We start from the raw sequence: 23,074 nt of genomic DNA, 5'->3' as shown, positions 1-23,074 counted from the left end.
GGTATAGTTTACTAGATGATTGTGGGAAACTGATCTGAGCTGGACAAATTATAATTTCTCCCAAAATCAGTTATAAGGATACAAGAACTCTAGTTTTTCTCTGCTGGGCAGTTCACTTCACTTGGTAGGGGATACAGTGCCAAGGTGAGGTAGCTAAGTCAGGCTCATGAGTAAATGGAGCAGAGGAAGAGTATCTGGAAAAACAGAGAATCATAAAGCAGACTTACACAGAAAGATGCTTAGCAGAGAGTCCTTACAGCCCACAAGAAAGAGGGAAAGAGAGAGAGAGAGAAGCTGCCTTGATTTCTGCTGCTTTCCAAATCCTGCTTCCAGACTTAGTGAATGACAGCTATACTTTCTCCTTCGAATTCTAAAAAGATTCTCTTGTATACTTATAACTTAGGCATTTTACTTATGCTAAGTTAAGTAGTACTTACTTAAGAATAGTCATCTTTCAATAAAGAGCAAATAGGTTTTGCCATGTCTAATTCTGTAATTCTATGATGACATTTTGCATACAACTCATATGCAGAAATAAAGTTAAACCAAACTTTTACCTTCATGAGAATCCTATAATGTAGGTATCATTATCACTGTTCTACAAATGAGAAAGCTGAGGCACCAGAGAAGTTAAGTAACTTGCCCAAAGCTATCCAATTAATAATTAATGTCATTCAGTTAGGATTCAAACACAGGCTGCGCGGCTCCGAGATCCCTGCTCTTAAGAATGATAACTTATAGCACATCAATCATTTTCCTATGATTCGAAAATTGTATTTTAGAGAAAGCTTATGATAACTCATAATTTATTTAGAAGTTACATTAAGTAGAGTGAATAAAACAATACAGTCATTAGAAGGAACCTGAGAAAACCATAAACATTTCAAATTATGAGCTTAATATGCAGATTTAAAATAACAAAACTTTTAACCTTCTTTTACAGAGTGCCTCATCGACCATCTCTTCTCAGAGGAGTTACAAAGAAGATTGATATATTATAAAATCATTATGAAAATTAGGAGATTTATTTTAATTTTCCAATGGATAAGCAAACATGAACTAGACAGTAATAAGACCAAATATTTATTAAGCACTCAAGAGACTCTGAGTAACAATTCTTGCACAACTGAGAATCTTTTTGCAATTTAAAATAATTTCATATATAGCCTTCATTCCTCTGTAATATATATTTAGTTAAAACATAAGAAGCTAAGACTACTATGTGATTAAATTAAAATTTTAATGGTTTTTTTTTTTTTTTTTTTTTTTTTTTTGAGACGGAGTCTTGCTCTGTTGCCCAGGCTGGAGTGCAGTGGCCGGATCTCAGCTCACTGCAAGCTCCGCCTCCCGGGTTCACGCCATTCTCCTGCCTCAGCCTCCCGAGTAGCTGGGACTACAGGCGTCTGCCACATCGCCCGGCTAGTTTTTTTTGTTACTTTTTAGTAGAGACGAGGTTTCACCATGTTAGCCAGGATGGTCTCGATCTCCTGGCCTCGTGATCCACCCGTCTCGGCCTCCCAAAGTGCTGGGATTACAGGCTTGAGCCACCGCGGCCAGCCTTTAATGGGTTTTTTAACTAAAATTGATATCATTTTAAGATAAAACCAAATATAATCCCTAAAATTAAGCTTTAAAATTTTAATGACCAACAACATAGCAATAATTAGCAGTTCTGTTTTTTGGACCACTAAGAATTAGACAATAATAATCTGTCATTTCTACTCTGAACCTAAATCTGTGAGGCACAGAAGAAAACAAGGGAAAAACATCTGTCACAAAGAGTGTACAATGTGGCTTGAACAACAAAAAGTACTCACATGAAACAAGTGCAGGGTAAAAATAAGAATATTCTTTGTTATTTATTTGTGCTTTCAACCTATTAAAAATTAGCTGGGTCAATTTTAAGTAGCAGCATATAATATAGCTGTATGTTATATGGCATAAAATATAAGTCCAACAGAGAAAATAGAGAATGAGGATTAAGAGTCAAAGAAGGTGTCTTGTATCAAGAAAATAAATCTTTACCTTATCCTTACAAGATGAGAAGTATTTCAATAAACAGAAAGAAGAGAAAGGTCAACATTTAATTCTAGAGAAACATCATAGACATCAGTTTGGAGACAGGCAGTGTTATGTTGTGATTGTTCTCCCAACATCCATTCCTGGCACCATTAGCTCCATGATCCCAGTTCTAGGAATGATCCCAGTTCTAGGAATGAGTCCTACATTGGCCCAGGCAATTGGTAATTCCATTCTTCATCCCACAGTGACTGGACCAGATTATTCAGGCCTAAGCCAATTAGCACACTGTGTCAACTCATGTGAGTGGTTCAAAAGGAAGACTTTCCATCCTGATGTGGGAAGGAAGGGTTTCTGTCACATTGATCATAAATGAAGCAGTATGTGGCCCTACTAGGAACAAGCAACCATTCTAAGACATGACAGGATAGAAGGCAGTACAAACAAATATATTTTTAAAAAAGCTTGAGTCGCTGGTTATTATAATTATTCTCAAGTATTGAAACATAAAAAGTGTGATTCTTCATAATCATGGCAAATAGAGATTCTTTCTACAAAAGAAGTATTGTCAGTATATGGTACCACTGATTTGTCATTCTGTTCACAGTCCCTAAAATATGGAATCTATAAAGAGGAATTTTGCTTTCTAGTTGCATAATACTCTTGTCGATAACATATATCAACAGTGAAGAAAACACAGAGAGATTTGCAAAACACTTCTATTGTGTATAATATGTACAAACTACTGACTTCAATGATAATCAGTTCATTAAAAGTGTAGCAAATTTTCATCTCTATCTCAGAGATATTTTGAGAGTCAGAGATTATAAAAGTAGTATGTTGTGATAATACCCAATAATCTTTCATGAAGAATATAAGCATAATTGCACTAAAATGAAAATCACTGCTAAGCCAGTAAATGACCAAATTTATACTGTTTTTCAAAAAATAAGTTTTACTAATGTGTTTTAGTTTCTAAAACACCCAGAATACTACTCATAATGCTCCTTTAATCAATCAGAGTTTCTCTGAATCATTTTCTTTTCTAACGCAGTCAGAACATTTGGAATGGCACAGCATAGACAAAATCAAAATAAAAAAGTAAGTTTATATAACTCCTATTTCAAATAAGAATATTTCCTTTGATTTAAAGTCAGTTACAGTATTAGTTCACCCAGCTAAATTTCTTATTTTTCCTTTGAAATCTAAATAGTCCCTTTATTACCTGCAGTCAGTAGTATCTAACTGAAATTTAGGTCACCCTACAGCCCTCTTTTGTTCCCCTGTTCTAGTTTCCAAATCTCTAAGTTTCATCATTTTAATTTCAGTCAGCACAATATATACATGCACAAAATCAATACTCAATTTGATAGATAGAGGACAAATTTTAACCAACTTTATCTCAATCAAACCTTTTCCCAAATGTTATCTTTATTTTAAATGCCCTCTAATACTCAATGTTTTAAAATTCTTTTCATTTTGCTCCCAAGATCTCTCTTCATATTGTCAACAATAGCTTGTACATTTTTTCTTATTTTTCATTTGGAAATTTTTGGCATTGAGTAAGCCACAGCAATTGATTCTTTTTTCACCTAAATTACAACTTGAAACTTTTGTTTTTTAATGTATAGAAATAATGTCTTACCACTACAAACAATGTTACTTAACCCTCTTACGTCAACAGTTCTGGTTTATTCAACTTTCATAATATATTTGCTTTTTGAATAAATTTTAAAGAGAAATTTTAAAAATTCAATAATAATTTTTTTCAATCTCTAAAATCAGTAGTTTTCTAAACTTCTGAAGTAATCTCTTCAACATATTAAATCTAAACATTATAAGAAATGGTAACCTTATTTTTTCCAAAGATGTTTATACAGATTTTTGCTAAACTTCCAAAAATGTCACCCAACAACTTGTTAACATAGAAAAACCAACTTTATTTGGAATTTCTGCACTAAAGGAGAACACCATCTTGAGAAAGTTTTAGCAGTATCTCAAAAGAAGGCTATCAGCACTGAGATAGTTATAAGACGGTGAGGTCTGAGCCCAGGTGATTTAAGGTAGGTCTTTCAAGAGAGAGAACTGATTAGGATTGGATAAAAGTTTTGGTATAATCATTTAGGATTTGTAGACATAGTACAGTGAAGGTCTCTAATCAAATCTTAAAATAGAAGCCCCTGTTTGATAAGTGAGCAGTTTTCCCAGGCCACCAGATTCCCAGGTCATCAGATTATGTCCAATAAATTGATCTGTAGGAAAGTTCTGAAACAAACAGTGAATTTATGTATGGGTTTATAGTTTTATCTCTCCCAGACAAAATTTTCCTGTAACAAACACCTAGGTCAGGTCGACACAGTCTAAAATCTTACCAAATTCCTGTTGATGCAAATGGTCTTATTTCTCAGTTCTCCCTCATAGTGATTCTTCAGCCTGATCTGGAAAACAGATGGTTATCACATGGGGGAGATCATTACATAGATGTTTATAGAGTCATCATTACATATCTGAATTCTGTTGTTGGTCATTTCAACCACTGCATACACCAGGTTTCCTTGTTCTTTTTGTTGGATTATCGTTTGATGGAACAGTGGTTATGAAAAGCATTTAAAATTCTTGAGATTACGCATTTGAACATTGTAGTACCACTGTCAAACACCAAGAATACTACAATCAGATTCTGTAATCTACACATTAGCCAAGAAACAAAGGTGGCCAAACTAAACTAAATCAAGAAAACAGACTGCATCCACCAAAAAGCCTATAGACTAATAGGGGCATTTTAGTCAAATTACCTAATTTTATAATGTTCTTATTGGTTTCCTGGACCCTCTTAGTAATGTTAAAATTATCAGAAATATCTATAGAGGGTAAAAACAATATTCTTTTTCCTAAAATGGTATATATAATACCTCTACAGTCCATTTATGTCTATAGACTCTTTATTTTTGAACAGAGAAGGTGTTCTATCGATTTCTATGAACTTACTGACATTATCTAACTCTTCTTTCGATATCTGCACCATAACATGTTAATATATTCCCCTTCATCCATGCCTGTAGTAAAAAGTGATATAGAGGCCTGAGAGAAGAAGAAAACCATCTATAATTTCCCTGTGTAGTTACGGTTTCATATCTCAGTAAAAACATAGTTATTTTCTTCTTTGAAACAAGTTGTATAGTTACCTTTTTTCTGAGAAGGATAACTAGTAACCAAAATGTAGCCAGAGTGATATCAAAGACTACCTGAGTAGTCTGAAATAAGCATTAATTTACAAAGATAAGTTCCTGTCTAAGTTACTGATAATATTCAAAAGGCTTCTGCGCCACAAATTCAATACCTGTGGTAGGGGGCTTCCCAAATATCAAGCTCTTGGCCAACATACCCCAAGTTGATGCTAAATTGTATTGTATGGGTTTGACACTCTTTAGAGATAATTAGGTGCCAGATAGGAGAATATGCACTAAGGATGTCATGAAATAGATGAAATGTTATATTTTATAAAGAATTCAGATTTACCTACATAGTAAACCTTGTTGGCAAAGTCTGTAAACATGAGTGACAGGTATTAAATGCATTCCACAGTTTCCCTTTCTGAGTCTAGTTCATTTCTGAGTCTAATTAATTTGAGATGTATATCTGAAGTACAGTCCAAAATTAGTAAAGAAATAGCCAGTCTCATAGTATGACCTTTTTAAAGTCCATGTGGTAAGAGGCAACGAGCGCCGGGAGGCGTTAACTTCATGGTCTTAAGGGCCAGAGTGAATAACCTTGGTCAAGGAAGACAAAAAATGTCAGATAATTTTGCAAGTTTGAGTTTTAAAATATGATTAGCTCTACCTAATTTACCTAAGGATTGAGAGTGATAGGCACAATGAAGTTTCTGAGTAAGTACAAAGCTTTACAAAATCTTCTAACAGTCCTAGTAAGATGAGTGTTATTATCACTGGAAGGATTGGAATTCCAGGTTGAGAACACAGTAATGTGTTAGACACTCTCCGAACCACAGCTCTCTAGCAAGTAAATACTTCAGCTCACTCTAAGAATGAGCAAATACTGATCAGGACATATTCAAAACCCATAGAAGAAAGTAGATTATATAGACTCCGTGAAGACATTGACAGGAGGTTCTTGTCTGTACTGGTATGGGTTCTTGGCCATATCATATATTTACAGACATCTACCACAGATACCCTCAGTAATCCTAGTAAAAATTTCTTCACTTACATTGACTGACAATAGTGATCAATTTGTCCTTGTTGTAGTAGATGATTTCATGTAAAATTGCTGTCAAGGTTTCAGTTGAGGTCCTCTAGTATCATCAAGTATCTACTCTAAAGTGTCAGAGAATATCCTCTTGAAATTTACAACCAGAGTTTTTCCAATAACTCTTTTCAGTTTCTGGGCCAATCACTGGCATTCTACAATAGCTTCTTTCAACCTTTCAGAAGAATTGGCTTCTAGGATTATCATGGGGCCCAGAATCTTAGTGAGGGCTATCTGCCTGCCATACTGATTATGTAGAATTTTCCTTTAACTCCATGCTATATGTTTTTGTATAGCTTCAACTTTTAGGATAGCCAACTGTTAGGAAGTTCTAGAATATTTAAAATTTATTTAATCTGTTAAACATTGCTAACTGAGGTCTTAGTCAGCTCATGCTACCATGATAAAATACCACAGACTGAGTGGATTAAACAACAGAAATTTATTTTCTCATAGTTCTGGAGTCTGGAAATCCAAAATCAGGCTGACAGCATAGGCAGGTTCTGGTGAGAGCTCTTTTCTTGGCTTGTTGATGGAGCCATATTACTGTGCTCTCACATGGCCTTCCTCAGTAGAGAAGAGAGCAAGATCTCTGGTGTCTCTTTTTATAATGGCATGAATCCCATCAAAAAGTCTCCACCCTCATGATCTCATCTAAACTTAATTTCCTCTCAAAGGCTCTGCCTCCAAAAACCATCATATTAGGTGTTAGAACTTCAATATTTGAATTTTGAAGGGGCACAATTCCATAGCAATGGTTAATTGCTAAGACTAAAAACATTTATTAATACTTTGCACCCATTAGGATAGCTGTTGTCAAAAGTATGGAAAATAACAAGTGTTGGTGGGGTCCGTAGAGAAATTAGAACCCCTATGCATTGCTGGTGGGAATGTAAATGGTGCAGTCACTGTGGAAAATTGTTTGGCTGTTCCTCAAAAAGTTAAGCATAGAATTACCATATGATCCAGAAATTCCACTCCAAGGTATATACTCCAAAGAATTGAAAGTAGGGACTCAAACAGATACTTGTACACCAATGTTCATGGCTGCATTATTCCCAGTAGCAAAAAGGTGGAAACAACCCAAGTGTCCATCAACAGGTGAATGGATAAACAAAATCTTGTATAGACATATAATGAAATGCTAATCAGACATGAAAAAAGAATGAAAGTCTGATACATGTGACCTTGAAAACATTATGCTAAATGAGATAAGCCAAACACAAAAGAACAAATGTTATATAATCCCTCTTATATGAACAAGGAAATTCATAGCAACAGAAAGTAGAATATAGGTTACAAGAGCTGGGAACAGTAGGGAACAGTTAGTGGGTACAGCGTTCCTGTTTGGGATGATGACAAAATTCTAGGAATAGATAGTGGTAATTGTTGCACAACATTGTGTATATACTTAATGCCACAGTGATTATATATACAGATATAGACTAATATATAGAGATAGAACACTACAATTTTTAAAATGTTGTTTCCAAAACATTCCAAAATTGTAGACTTATCCCATGACTTACCTACTCTGAGGGTATAAATCAATCTTGTCTTTAGCAATTGTCAAGCTCTGGCAAGTGTAAAAAAGTCTACCATCAGGGCTAAATTTACTTCTGATTAAGTATCATATTATAGGAGTGAAATGATGTTTGTCATGGAATACACTGCCTAATATTTTCCATTTTCAGAAGTAAGAGATGACCCATCAACAAACATTACTGAATCAGAATATTCTAGGGCAATTTATTCAAACATAGTCAATTATTGAACAGAAGCTAAACAATTGTGGGATTACCTTTCTTTGGATAATGAAAGAGGTTAGTAGGATTTAAAATATTCCAATAATGGACAGACTTGATGAAGGAGAAAGTAATAAAATTTCAGGCTGCTTGCTGAGAAATGGAACGTATTTTCAGTAAGTAACACAGATTACACAGCATGAAAAAAACATCAAGTTTAAGGAAGATCCTAAAACCCAGTCAGTGAAGCCTCCACTTGTTTGGCTGTTGCTGTTGCTGCTTATACAAGATTATGGGTCTAGGGAAAGGCTGAAATAAGTAATTCGTCTGTGATGATTCCCATGGCTTTGGATCAGAACACTAAGGGATTTCCCAGAGCATTCATACACAAATAGGTAGAGAGTTTATAATTAGAAAGGTCCACAGTCTGAGGCTTTTGAAGAGGTAATTTTATGTCAGAAAATGCCTGTTAATATTTAGATTCCCAGAAAAGAGTTTCAACTACCAAGGACTAAATAAGTCATATAAAGATGAGATGATTTTTTAAAAGCTAGGAATCCATTGCTTGCAGGTGCCAGTGAAAACCAGAAAACCTTTTAATTATTTCTTAGTAATCAGTCTAGGAAAATTTTGAGTGGCTTGTAACCTATCAATGGTGAAGAATGCACTCCCCTTAGAACAAATTATGTTCCAGATAATGCACTGTGTTTTGACAAAATTGCAATTTTGGGGAGAAGGAAATGACATAACCCTTCTGAGCTAGAACGTTAAGTAAATAAAAGTCAGCCTTCAAGCTCAACTTGGCTTTAGAACATAGCAAAAGTTAGTCAACATACTAAGAAAAATTTGCAATACTGAAGTTCCTTGTTAAGCACCTGTGAAAAATGGGAGGGTGACTCCATAAACCTTCAACTGCCCAGGTAAATATTTTAACTTTCCTAGGAGAAAACAAACAAATAAACAGGTATTGACTATTTTTAATCTAAAGGGACACTAAAGAAAGCAGAACAAAGTTTATAATGATGGTATTGCAGATTAAGTAGTTTTGGGATTTGGTACCACCGGAAAGCAGAGGTTGACTTTTATTTGGGCTTAAGGTCCTGAACAATCTATATCCTTACCCATTCATTTTCTTGGCTAAATGAATTGGAGTGGTACAAAGACCAGTATAATGTACGACTAGTATTCTTTGCCTCTTTGGCTTTTAGCTATTGACTTGAGGACTTTCGTAGCTTCTGGTTTTGGAGGATATTATAAAAGCCTTGGATCAATTTCAACCTTAACGAGCTCATCCCCAACAATTCTGCCAATATCAGTAAAATTTTTGCCCATAAAGAATCTAGCACAAAGATCTTCAACCTGGGCTTCAGGTGGATACAAAAATACTGGAAAGTCAAAGTTTAGTTTAGCTAAAAATCTATAATCTGATTATCAATAGGGGAATTCTAAAAGACTTAAAGAAAAAGATCATTGGGAGAGCTTTGTTTGTTTGTTTGTTTTACTTTCCACTTAATTTTGATGTGAACCTAAAACTGCTCTAAAAGGGAGAATTTTTAATTTAGCAATTCCACAGCTTTTGTAAATCCTTCTGGTTTCCTGTACAATTCAGAGTCTTCTTAAGTAGTAATTCTTATGACCCATTTAGTCCTTTTTTATATAAGTATAGAAGATTACTGTTAATACATAAACCAATTGATATTGATCCAGAAACCTGGGTTTTATATTTTTAAAGCTATTCTAAATGTCTTTGTAAATTTCTATCTTATCTACAGGTATGAAAGTCTTTGACAATGGCTTTCATCTAATACTAGTCTTTTTTTTTTTTTTCCATGTCAGACTGGTATTGTGTTGGTGTCCTAATAATGTTTGAGGGCGGCTCAGCTCACATATGAGCATTAAACCCCAACCATGATGCTTATAAATTACAAAAGGATCTAATGCTAGTCTTTTTATGAGTCTTAGGGCTTAAAGTCAACCAGAATAGATTTGCATTTTCTAAAGGGAATTTAACTTTTAGAGATGGGTCAGCTTTGGGGGTTTCTGGACACCCAAAAGATAAGAAAACCAGATCGGAAAGAGGAGTAGAGGTAGAGTATAATGGAGAAGCAAAAGATGAAGCAAGACAGTAAGACAAAAGTTCAAGTTCCGATTGGGACTATCTTAAAGAAAGATAATTTTAAGTTTTTCACATTCCTTAGCCAAAGAAACTTTTAAGGAAGCAATTTTGGAAACTGAGTTTCTTTTGGGAGTTTCATTATAACAATAAAATCAATGTCTGCCATTGGACGTTTGGTATTTTTTTCCCTTTCTGTTCCAAAGTGCCTCTCAAATAAAAAATTTTGTTCATATCAAATGTTTCTCAAAGTGACCACTATGACCTAAATTATCCAAGGTGAAATCAGGTCATTTGAAAAGATATTTACAGAAATTGATGTGTAAAAATATATGAGTTAGGAGAATTGACCAGAATGAGACACAGATTTAGTTTAAAATGAGATAAATTCATGAGAATTCTAGCATCAACTCATCAAAAGTATTGTTGATGCACCTTATGTCTTGGGCCCTCAAATGGTTGGCCTTCACCCTGCTATATTACACAACCTCTCCCTCAGAATCAGTCAACTATACAGACTTCAAAGTCTATGTAGATGGAAACTTTGGATGAGAGATATCTTTCAGAATCAAGTCCTCATGGGAAGCAAACAAGACAAAACTAAGGAAAATTCTCATAAGATACTAATTGATAATAATGTAAGGCAAAATTTATCCAAAAGAAACTGATTGAAGTGAAAACTTTCTGCAGTCTTCAGTGCCTGGGTCCATTCTGAGAAACAGACTTATTAGGGCTTATGCTTATTCACTTTCTTCTTACAGAGTCACATACAGACCCACAGACACACACACACAGAAACACACATACACACACACACACACACACAGAGCAACGGCAAAGATAAAGAGTAGAGTTATGAATAACAAAGCTGATTTTTCAACAAGGAGAACAGCTTTCAAATCCGATCAGGTAATAACAAAAGCATTATTATACAATCTCCTCCAAAGTTGTATTTTCTGGAAGACAATATAAACTTAGCATTTCACGATAAAAGGAAAAAAAAATGGATCAAAATCTTCCTCTCCCCCATCACAGTCAGCGAGACTACTAAGCAGGAAGGTGAAAGAATCTCAGTGGAAAGTACTGTTTCTGACTCAAAAATCTCAATCACAGCAGTGAGGTGAGAACTCAACTGAATGTCAGTGGAACCTCCTCTAATATGAGAGACCTTAGCTGTGTATGTACATTTAAATTTAAATTTAAAGCAGTTAAAATTAAATAAAATTAAAACTGAGTTCCTTAGTTAACTAGTCATATTTTAAGTGCACATGTGACTGGTGACTCCTGTATTGGATGTTTGTATGATTGCATAAAGTTCTATTGGACATTACTGTTTCTGATTGTTGAACCCACCAATATCTTACCAAGCAACCTGGTAATCAACTAAATTTATTTGAACTCATTATAATAGGGAAAAAATCCCTTTGAAAGAATCTTAGCAGTGTCTCAGAAAAGAGAAATCAAAAGTGTTTCTGGGATTACGTGGTTTAGGGCAAGATTTTTGAGGCAGGAAATTGGTTAGAAATGAACATAGTTTGTGATAGAATCATTTCAATTTGGTAGACAGCAATGTGAGGGGTTTTGTTTTGTTTTGTTTTGTTTTGTTTTGAGAAGGAGTCTCGCTCTGTCACCCAGGCGGGAGTGCAATGGCAAGATCTCAGCTCACTGTAACCTTCACCTCCTGGGTTCAAGCAATTTTCCTGCCCCAGCCTTCCTAGTAGCTGGGATTACAAGTGCCTGCCACCACATCTGGTTAATTTTTGGTTTTTGTTTGTTTGTTTTTTGAGAAGGAGTCTTGCTCTGTCACCAAGCTGGAGTCCAGTGGCGTGATCTTGGCTTACCGCAACTTCCACTTTCCGGGTTCAAGCGATTCTCCTGACTCAGACTCCCGAGTAGCTGGGACTGCAGGTGCATGCCACCACGCACAGCTAATTTTTGTATTTTTATTAGAGACAGGGTTTCACCGCGTTGGCCAGGATGGTCTCGATCTCTTGACCTTGTGAACCGCCCGCCTTGGCCTCCCAAAGTGCTGGGATTACAGGCGTGAGTCACTGTGCCCAGCCTAATTTTCGTATTTTTAGTAGAGACCAGGTTTCACCATGTTGGGCAGACTGGTCTCGAACTCCTAACCTCAAGTGATCTGCCCACCTGGGCCTCCCAAAGTGCTGAGATTACAGGCATGAGCCACTGCATCTGGCCAATGTGAGCATTTTTAAATGAACTTTGATAAGTAAACTCCTATTTAACATACTGTTTCTTCCCAGGTAAGCAGACTATTGTTTCTGATAAAAATGACCTACAGGAATATCCTGAAATAAACACTGACATTATTTCTGGTTTGCAGTCTTATTTTTAGCAAGCAAAATAAACTGAATCAAGATTAATTAATTCATGTTCACAGAATTCTCATGTTATTTAAACACAAAGATAACATTTTCAAAAGAGGAAATATTTTCCCTTCTGTAAAAACAAAATAAAAACATGAAAACTTCACCCCAAAACATTTTCACATTTTAATTTGTAAAATTAACTAATAAAATAGTATCATGAAAGCATCAAGAGAAGAAAAAAATCTGTAATAAAATCTAAAATACTAACAATAAGAATATTTAAGCCTCTTATGAGAGTAGAGAGTTTGGACTTTCTTCAGACTCTAATTCTAATGGGTCACAACTAAGGAAGATCCATATAAACTAAAATTGTGCATTTAAGGGAATTCCAACCAACTCGACCCACTTTTTATAATTTAGGCAAACTAAACGAAAGCTTCCCCAGACTAGCAGTTCTTTAACAACATGATTATAAGAGATATATTTCTAACTCAGAGTGCAATCTGCAAGCATAAGTCAACTGGAAAGGATTTTTAAAACAGTATCCTCTAAGACCAAGTCTCCATATATCAATAAATAATCTGAATAAGATATAGAAAAATATTTTTAAATAGTAATTAAATGTCAATATTGAGAAAATTGGAAAAGATGAAAGGAAAAAGAAGGAAGTAAATCTCATCCCAGAATAGATCTTACAGGTACATGAAGATATTATCTCTTATCAAGGAGAATCTTTTGTCATTTTACTTATTGAGGTGTTGTAGAATGAAGAAGCAAAACAGAAAATTTAAGAAAATTTTAAATGTAGCACACAGAAGATCAGATTTGATGGAGCACTCCACAGAATGGTGAAGACCAATGGACTAGATGAATAAGAGGAGTAATAACAGATATAATATAATGTATTAAGATTCTCCAAAGAAACAGGACCAATAGGATATACACAGAACATGAAGGGGTTTATTATAGATATTGACTCATATGATTCTGGAGGCTAAGTCTCATGATCTGTCTATAGGCTGGAGACCCAGTAAAGCCAGTGGTATAATTCACTTTAAAGGCCAGAGAACCAGGAGCACTGCTGTCTAACAGCATCAAAGGTAGGAGATGCATATCCTACTTCAAGAAGAGAGAATAAATTCAGTTTCTCCACCTTTTTGTCCTACCCAGTGTCTCAACAGATTTGGTGAGGGAGGATCTTCTTTACTCAGTTTACCAATTCAAGTGCTAATATCTGCAGTAAACACCCTCACAGACACACCCAAAAATAAGGTGTTTTGTTTTTTTGTTTGTTTGCTTGTTTTGAGACAGAGACTTGCTCTGTTGCCCAAGCTAGAGTTCAGTGGCACAATCTCGGCTCACTGAAACCTCTGCCACCTGGGTTCAAGCAATTCTCGTGCCTCAGCTACCAAGTAGCTGGGATTACAGGCATGCACCATCATGCCCGGCTAATTTTTGTATTTTTAGTAGAGACAGGGTTTCGCCATGTTGGCCAGGCTGGTCTAAAACTCCTGGCCTCAAGTGATCTGCCCACCTTGGCCTCCCAAAGTGCTGGGATTACAGGCATGAGCCATGATGCGCAACCAGAAATAAGGTTTTACCAGCTATGTGGGCAGCCCTTAATCCAGTCAAATTGACACATAAAATTAACCATCACAAATACCTCAAAAATAAATATTTTGTTTCACAGTCATATGATGTTCTTAAGAGAAGTTTTGCATCTAGTATAAGAAGAAAAGGGGACAGAGGAATTTCCTTTGGCCGGGGATATAACTGTATTTAGAGAGAAGCTGGTTTAAAAAATATATTATATGGAAAGAAAAACCAGATATGATTTTGAGCCTTGTCCTAGCTTCAGAGGAGGTGGTCAGTACAGTTACAGTTACATAAGGATGAAGTGCTGTAAACCAATATTCACAGTCTAAGATATGTAAATAAATACTCAAATTTGGCTTGTGTCAAGTCCTTCTCTGCAATATCCAAAGATCCAAACCAGTAGTTTTAGAGTGGATCTCAGTGATATTAGCAACTATTAAGTAAGAGTGAAAAGATAAACTCTGCAGAACTATTCAAATCATTATTTGAATAATATAAATCATTGAATACTATTCAATGGACAGAAGCAATACATGATTGAAATATTACAGAAAAAATCGGTCAGTGAAACAAGTGATAAACTTGAGGAATACACATAGAATAACAAAGAAAATGAATATGAATGTGATTTATGAAAGAGATAACATGGTACAAATTTAGAATTAATGGAATCAAAAATAAAACTGAACAATGATAGTTATGAAGGTTTCTTAAAGAACTGCTGGGTCTGACCTGCAGATCCTGATTGAGTGATGGATGAAAAAATGTATGCAGACACAGGTTTTTTGCCTGGCCGCATGGCTAGGGGACAGGGTCACTCACAGACATTGAAGAGGATGCCTTGAGGAGTCATAGCAGCTGCAGCCTGGACAAGCAGGCACTGCAGGCTTTTATGCAATACAGATTTAATGACAAAGGCCTTGAGTTAACACACTTGTGGGTAATTAACGTGGTCGCCCCCAACCTTCTGGAGAGAGCACATGTAGATCTACGGCATTTAGGGATTCTAGATTTTTAGTTTTAAGTTACTTTACATTTGCTGTTAAATTATCATGAAAGGTTCCCCAGAGATGTTGTTTCACCTTATCCCAACTATGTAATGATTGATTCCAAGGTAGAGAGGTGACACAGATGTGCTTAAGCTCCCGGTCACAGTTTAATTGCTGTTGGAAGGCCAGTGCATCTTGTTGCTCCCCCACATATTCCAAGGCAGCCTCAAGGGCATACAGACATGCAAGAATCTTTTGATCTATACCCTGTGGTAAGAGAAGTTCATTAGACACATTTCTGACCAAATTATCTATAAAAATAGCTGTTTGTACTGATTCAGTAATAGATGCTACAGCAACACTAGCAGTTTCTAAGATGACTATGGCTGAGACTACAAAGGCTGTAAGTGCAACTACGAATCATTTGTGTCTGACCTGGGACAAGGCACATTCTAAGGCGGCAAGGGCAGAGGAATCTTGCGAATCGCATATTAAATTGACTGGTAGGAAAGCCTCAGATTGTCTCCTCAATACCATGACCCTAGTAATATTTAAATTAGATATATTATAATTAATGATACAAGAGGTGTACCAAGCCTGTCCCTACAGTTGGGTCACAAATGTGGAGTTTTGGGGTGTAATGGAAATATTGGTCCCCAAAAGGAAAACATATGAATGGGTGGTACAAATCAGGCACTGATCAGTGTGATTATGAAAAAAGGTCACAGTATAATTGTGACTGGAATTATGATATGTCCCATCCCAGGTGTTAAGGGGGGTGATAAGAAGTCCCAGGTGCCATAAAGTGTCTAGTGGTGGCATGGACTCTACTTGGGGTCTGGGATATCCCATCCCCCTATCGGCCCAAATTATAGGGGAATGGGACATGGATATGAAACTGTCATTGATGCCACAATAGACACGGATATCAGTGTGACCACCCTGCAAATGACTGTGAGGGCTCCAGTCTAAGATGTTATAATTGCCCAGCTGGAGGTTACTAACCAGCTAGATATAGGGAGAGAGGGTTTTAGTCCTGGTATGTGAGCAAAAAACCCCTTCTAGGAAGCGTAGCCCTGGGGCCATCTGTCCTATTAACCCAGGAAGGGAGTGTTTAGTGGGAAAAACAAACAACTGAACTGAATATCATTGATCTATGCAATCTAGTTGCCTCTCAGAAATATCTTGCTCTACTTCCTCAATTTCCCTTTGTGCTGCAGGAGTTAAATACCTAGGAGAGTCTAGGGCAATATTGCCTTTTAAGATAGAAAACAGGTTCTGTAACTTAACAACAGTTATGCCTAGGGTGAGGTGAAGTCAGTTAATATTGTCTAGTAATTTATGATAATCATTTGAGGTGTGTAAGTTGCTAGTATTTAATTTAATCTTTTGAGGTCTTACTGACCGGGAAGTTAGTATGTACCCAAGATATTTCCAAGGAGAGGACATTTGTACTTTTTTAGGTACTATGATTAAACCTCTTAACTGTATATTCTTTACGACAGAGGCATATAAACTTAAAAGTACTGGCTCCATTGGGGCTGCTAGTAAAATATCATCCATAAAATGAATAATCTTACAACTAAGAAATTCTTTTCTACTGGGGAGTAAAGCCCGGTTTACATGATACTGACACATGGTAGGATTGTTTAGCATTCCTCGAGAAAGCACTTTCTGATGAAATTGGTAAGCTGGCCTTTCATTATTAATAGCTGGTATTGTAAGCACAAATTTTTCTATGTCCTGTTCTGCAAGGGGAATAATCTTTTAAGTCAATAATGATTATAGGCCAATCTTGAGGAATTACCACGGGGGAAGGGAGCCCCTGTTGAAGGGGCCCCATAGGTTGCAAATTAGCATTAATAGCACATAAGTCAAGCAAAAGTCTCCATTTACCAGACTTTTTGGGAATGACGAAAATGGGCAAATTCCAAGGGCTGTTTGATGGTTCTATATGGCCGGCTTTTAATTGCTCCTTAACTAATACATGGGCTGTTTGTAATTTAGCTCCCTTTAAAGGCTACTGTTCTACCCAAATTGGATCTTGAGAGAGCCATGTTAGGGGTAGGGGAGGGATAATAACAGCGGCCATTACTAGAAAGGGGTCTGCAAAGTGACCGCCTATTGGGCTAATAGGTACAGTCCACAAAATTAACAGGGATGGGCATGATTAGAGGTTGTACAACTGCTTTTCAACCATCCGAATTGCAACACGTTAGGGGGCACATGCTCTGCTTGGTTGTGTGCACTTCCCTGATGCCAACAATTTTTTGTTTCTGAGTGACTCAAGGCCAAGCTTCTGGCCAGTTTTGATCACCAATAATCAAAATATCTGCTCCTGCGTCCAATAAGCCAGTAAAATTCTTATTTCTAATTTTTAAAGTGATCATGATCAGCAATTAATTGATTCCAACATACTCCTGTGGCTTCTGTGCTTCGAAAACTTCCCTTTCCCCTTTCCTTTCCATTGGCATTGGGGACCCAGTATGGTAAAAGTAGTAACTGAGCTATCTTTGATCCAGGGGGAAGAATATACAGACCTTTACATTCCATCATAACTAATATCTCACCTTGATAATCACTACCAATTACCCCAGTGAGCACATTAATTCCTTTATTGGATAGGCTTGATCGCCCTAGGACTAATCCCATTGTTCCCGGAGGCAGTGGGCTCCAGATACCAGCTGCAACCCTTTTAGGGTCTTCTCCTTCTTTCAGCACTAATTTACTGGGGCAAAGTAAGTCCAGTCCTGTGCTTCCAGTGGTGGCTGCTCTGAGAGAGATGACTGTGGGCTTTCCATCTGACTGAGGAAAGCTGCTGGCATTGCTCCAGTTTGAAGCAGGGTCTGGGGCCGGCCCCCTCATGAAGTTCCCACCTGGTTACTTATGGGGTTGCTGTTTTTATCAAATTTGGACCTGTATTGATTTGCCCTATGTTTCCCCTTTTTACACTGGGGCATATAGAAGGGGTTCTTTCCCTGAGGTACCTTGGTCTCTATTATTGGTGTATTCCCTCTTCATATGACCTGGCTCTCCACATAGAAAACAATTTGGGTTTCTCTCCCTTTTCACTTTAGGAAGCCTTAATGCCATAGCCAATATTTTGGCTTTGTGTGTTCCAGTCCCCACCAGTTGACATGCTCATATAAGTTCCCCGACTGTGGCTGTCTTTCCTCTGATTGCCTGCATTGCTTGCAGCCGACATTAGCATTTTCATAAGCCAATTGCAACAATAAGATATCAGCGGCCCGGGCATGACTAATTTGTCTCTTAATTGCCTGGGTTAGCCGATTGATAAATTCAACAAGTGGTTCCTGAGGCCCTTGTCGAACATTTATAAACTATTGAACTCTGCTTTCGGCAATTTAGTCCCAAGTCCCGAGAGAGCACAAAGACACTTGTGCATAGGCCTGGGGATGCAAATTTAGTTGTTATTGTACATCAGCATGGGGACCCCTCTCCTGGAGCATAGCAGCTGTTATGTCTTGCCCGGACACTTGATTCTAGTTGGCTAGTCGCACAACTCATTATATTCTGCCCTCCAAAGGAGGTATTTGTCGGGTTCCAAAGTTGCTTTAGCTAGCACTGACCAGTCCCATGGGGTCATATGGAGGTTGTCTGCCATGGCGTCAATCATTCCTTTCATAAATGGGCTAGCAGCTCTGTTTTCTGTAATACTTTTTCTTAGGTATTTATAAGCGTTAAAATAAATGGGTTCACATACCTGATGGCCTTGTCAATCTTGCATTACTGGGCAGGCTAAGAGCTCCCCTTCTAATGCCACTTGCTAAGACAGGGTCGTAGCATATCCCTTGTCTTTTTTTCTAATTTATTAGAGGAGGCGGCTCAGGCAAAACCTCCTTTTCCTCTTTAGTATTTTTGACCAGAAACAGGAGGGCTGAGGGAGAAGGAGGAGCTGGTAGGGTAGGTGATGGTTCCTCCTCCCTTCCCTTTTTAGGCTCTTCTGTGTAAAGTGGGACCAGATCCACCCTAACCAAAGCCCATAATGTTAGAGATGTTACTGGGACCTGTTGCCCTTGTGCATGATATTGTTTAAGATTTCTCCCCACTTGTTTCCAGGGCTGTAGGTCTAGCTTACCTTCTTCCAGGAACCATTAGTTATGGGAAACAAGTTTGCATTAGGTCCCTTAATTGAGCCTGTGAAACTGAGGCTCTGCTAGCTTTAAGCTGCTGCTTCAGTACTTTTATATACTGTTGCTGTTGAACTGGTAACTGTTGTCCCGTGATGAAACCCTAGCCTGAACAATTCCCTTGAACTTGGAAATTAAGTGGGCACCAATGACTTACTGATTTACTGACTGTGCAGTCTCTTCTCCTTCATTTTCGAGGGTTCCGTTGTGATCTGTTGCAGCGTTCCTCACACTGGGCACCACCTGCCACGTCTGACCCAGTGGTCAAGTGACAGATGAAAAAATGTACACAGACACAGGTTTTTTGCCTGGCCATGCAGCTGGGGAACCATGCTGCTCACAGACATCAAGGAGGATGCCATAAAGAGTCACAACAGCTGCAGCCTCGCTAAAGTCAGTGTTGTGGGCATTCATTCAGTACAGATTTAATGACAAAGGCCTTGAGTAAACACACTTGTGGGTAATTAACATGGTTTTGCCACCCCCCCCTCCCCCACAGAGCAGTCCTGCATGCAGATGATTAAAGGCCCTGTTCCAAGGCCTAGGTAAACTAACTTATCTAGATCAATTTCCTTACTCTTCCTTGTTATCTACCTTGAGAGAATTCAGCTGCCTTCAGCCAAATCCTTTCCCGAAGCTTTTGCAAAACCTCCCAGCATTCCAAGAAGGTTTGTGTCTTTTCCTCATAATTTTTATAACTTTTCCGACCACACTGACCAAACTCCTACAAAGAACCTGAAACCTGGAAGGTCTTATGATGTCTCCAAGTAAAAAGCACACTGTCATTTTAAGACACAGCCTAAAGAATTCAGAATCATGGAAGGTTAGGATACTGTCAGATTTCTCAATTATAATAAAGCGACTTATAGGCTATGGAGTTTTATTTTCAGAATTATCAAGCCAGTGTTCTCATCCTGACCATGTTTGTAAATGTTCTTAAAAATCTGTATGCAAAAGGCATTATGCATTGCATTTGTATCTTTTCTAATAAAAAGTCCATAGCTTTCATGAGATAAAACTACACAACCATTACCCTTTTCTTGTTTCTTTTGAGGAACACCCACTTTGTATCTTTTTGGTGAAAATATCAAAGTGCCCTGTCTTTGATGAGCACCTAACCTGCCAAGGGATGAGCACATAACCCAACCTAAATCAATAGGTTTTTCTCTCTTCCCTCCTTCCCTCTCTCTCCCTGTCTCCCTCCCTATCTTCTCTCTTTCTCTATCTTTCCTCCTTCTCTTCCTTTTTCTCATTCTCTCTCTCCCTTGCTCCTTTTAATTTTAACTAAAGTTATACAAATGTAGCAAACATAGTATAATGGTAGCCTCTGCAAAAGGCGCTACTAAAAGAATAAAAAGAAAAGCCACAAACTGGGAAAACACTTGCAAATCACATATTTGATAAAGGACGTTTATTCAATATATATAAAGAACTCTCAAAATGTAGTAATAAAGAAAACCAGTTCAATTTTTAAGAAATAGACAAAACAGGCCGGGCGCGGTGGCTCACGCCTGTAACCCAGTACTTTGGGAGGCCAAGGCGGGTGGATCACGAGGTCAGGATATTCAGACCATCCTGGCTAACATGGTGAAACCCCGTATCTACTAAAAATACAAAAAATTAGCTAGGCGTGGTGGCGGGCGCCTGTAGTCCCAGCTGCTCAGGAGGCCAAGGCAGGAGAATGGCATGAACCTGGGAGGCGGAGCTTGCAGTGAGCTGAGATTGTGCCACTGCACTCCAGCCTGGGTGACAGGGTGAGACTCTGTCTCAAAAAAAAAAAAAAAAAAAGAAAAAAGAAAAGAAATAGGCAAAACATATAAAACTATAACCAAAGAAATGAAGAGTACAATTATAATAAAATAATATTTTCGCCATCAAATGACAAATTTTTTATTCCATGTTTCCAAGAACATGTGAGGACATACACTCATACTTTCTTGTAGGAATGTAAACTGGTAAAACCTCTAGAAGAAAAATCTGACATTATACATCCTAGCATTTTAAACATGTTCATAATTTTTGGTTTATTAGGTTCCTTCTGTGTAGCTAAAATAAGGAAATATTAAATATGTGGTCAAATATCTATATTTAAAAATATTCTTTATAGGTTTTTATGATAGCAAAGAATGGAAATAAACTAAAGGCACAATAATAGGAAAATTATTGCATAAAATGTGGTACACAGACACATTACACAGCAGCCATCAAAAATTTTCCCTAATCAGAGAAAATGTTTCAGCTTTAATATTGAGTAAAATGATCATATTTCTTTAAGGATGTTAATATACTCTATCTACCTCAGCATAATAAACTATTAAGACCAAAATGTAAAAAAAAGTTACCTCTTTTTACTTAAAAAACATGAGATTCTGGGTAATGTTTTTAAATTGTCAATAGTTTTTGTCTCCATATTTTATTTTACTATGCTTTTTATAAAAAACATTATAAAAATAAACATTGTAGAAACAAACATTTCTTTTATGTGAGAAAATAAATGTTTCATTTATTTTAAGTAGTAAAGCAACTTTAACAGGGAAAAATGAAATTAAAATGTAAATCATCTGAGAATACTATAAATACCTCTAAGAAGATAAACTAGAAAATCTATAAGAAATGGATAAATTCCTGGACACATACATAAACTAGAAAATCTAGAAGACATGGATAAATTCCTGGACACATACACCCTCCCAAGACTAAACAAGAAAGAAGTTGAATCTCTGAATAGACCAATAACAGGTTGTGAAATTGAAGCAATAATTAATAGCCTACCAACCAAAACAAGTGCAGGACCAGAAGGATTCACAGCTGAATTCTACCAGAGGTAAAAAAAGGAGCTGGTACTATTCCTTCTGAAACTATTCCAATCAATAGAAAAAGAGGGAATCCTCCCCAACTCATTTTATGAGGCCAGCATTGTCCTGATACCAAAGCTTGCCAGAGACACAACAGAAAAAGAGAATTTTAGGCCAATATCTCTGGTGAACATCAGTGCGAAAATCCTCAATAAAATACTGGCAACCTGAATCCAGTAGCACATCAAAAAGCTTATCCACCAAGATCAAGTTGGTTTCATCCCTGTGATACAAGGCTGGTTCAATATATGCAAATCAATAAACGTAATCCATCACATAAGTAGAACCAAAGACAAAAACCACATGATTATCTCAATAGATGCAGAAAAGGCCTTCAGCAAACTTCAACAGCCCTTCATGCTAAAAACTCTCAATAAACTAGGTATTGATGTAACGTATCTCAAAATAATAAGAGCTATTTATGACTAACCCACAGCCATTATCATACTGAATAGGCAAAAACTGGAAGCATTCCCTTTGAAAATCGGCACAAGACAAGGATGCCCTCTCTCACCACTCCTATTCAACATAGTATTGGAAGTTCTGGCCAGGGTAATCAGGCAACAGAAAGAAATAAAGGGTATTCAATTAGGAAAAGAGGAAGTCAAATTGTCTCTGTTTGCAGATGACATGATTGTATATTTAGAAAACCCCATTGTCTCAGCCCAAAATCTCTTTAAGCTGATAAGCAACTTCAACAAAGTCTCAGGATACAAAATCAATGTGCAAAAATCACAAACATTCCTATACACCAATAATAGACAAATAGCCAAATCATGAGGGAACTCCCATTCACAATTACTATAAAGAGAATAAAATAGGAATCCAACTTACAAGGGATGTAAAGGACCTCTTCAAGGAGAACTACAAACCACTGCTCAATGAAAAAAAAGAGGACACAAACAAATGGAAGAACATTCCATGCTCATGGATAGGAAAAATCAATATCATGAAAATGGCCATACTGCCCAAATTAATTTATAGATTCAAGGCTATCCCCATCAAGCTAC

General features: G+C 37.0%; 1 non-coding gene across 1 annotated transcript; it reads right to left on the bottom strand.

The window, feature by feature from the left end:
* Window positions 1–9,860: 9,860 nt before the first annotated feature.
* On the bottom strand, window positions 9,861–9,964 carry LOC112624014. The gene has a single exon (XR_003119344.1). It is a non-coding gene; the product is annotated as a small nucleolar RNA U13 (small nucleolar RNA).
* Between the last annotated feature and the right edge of the window lie 13,110 nt (window positions 9,965–23,074).

Source organism: Theropithecus gelada, chromosome 4, assembly GCF_003255815.1.
Source record: "Theropithecus gelada isolate Dixy chromosome 4, Tgel_1.0, whole genome shotgun sequence".
In the NCBI taxonomy this organism is placed as follows: domain Eukaryota; kingdom Metazoa; phylum Chordata; class Mammalia; order Primates; family Cercopithecidae; genus Theropithecus; species Theropithecus gelada.
This window is presented reverse-complemented; position numbering and strand designations above follow the sequence as displayed.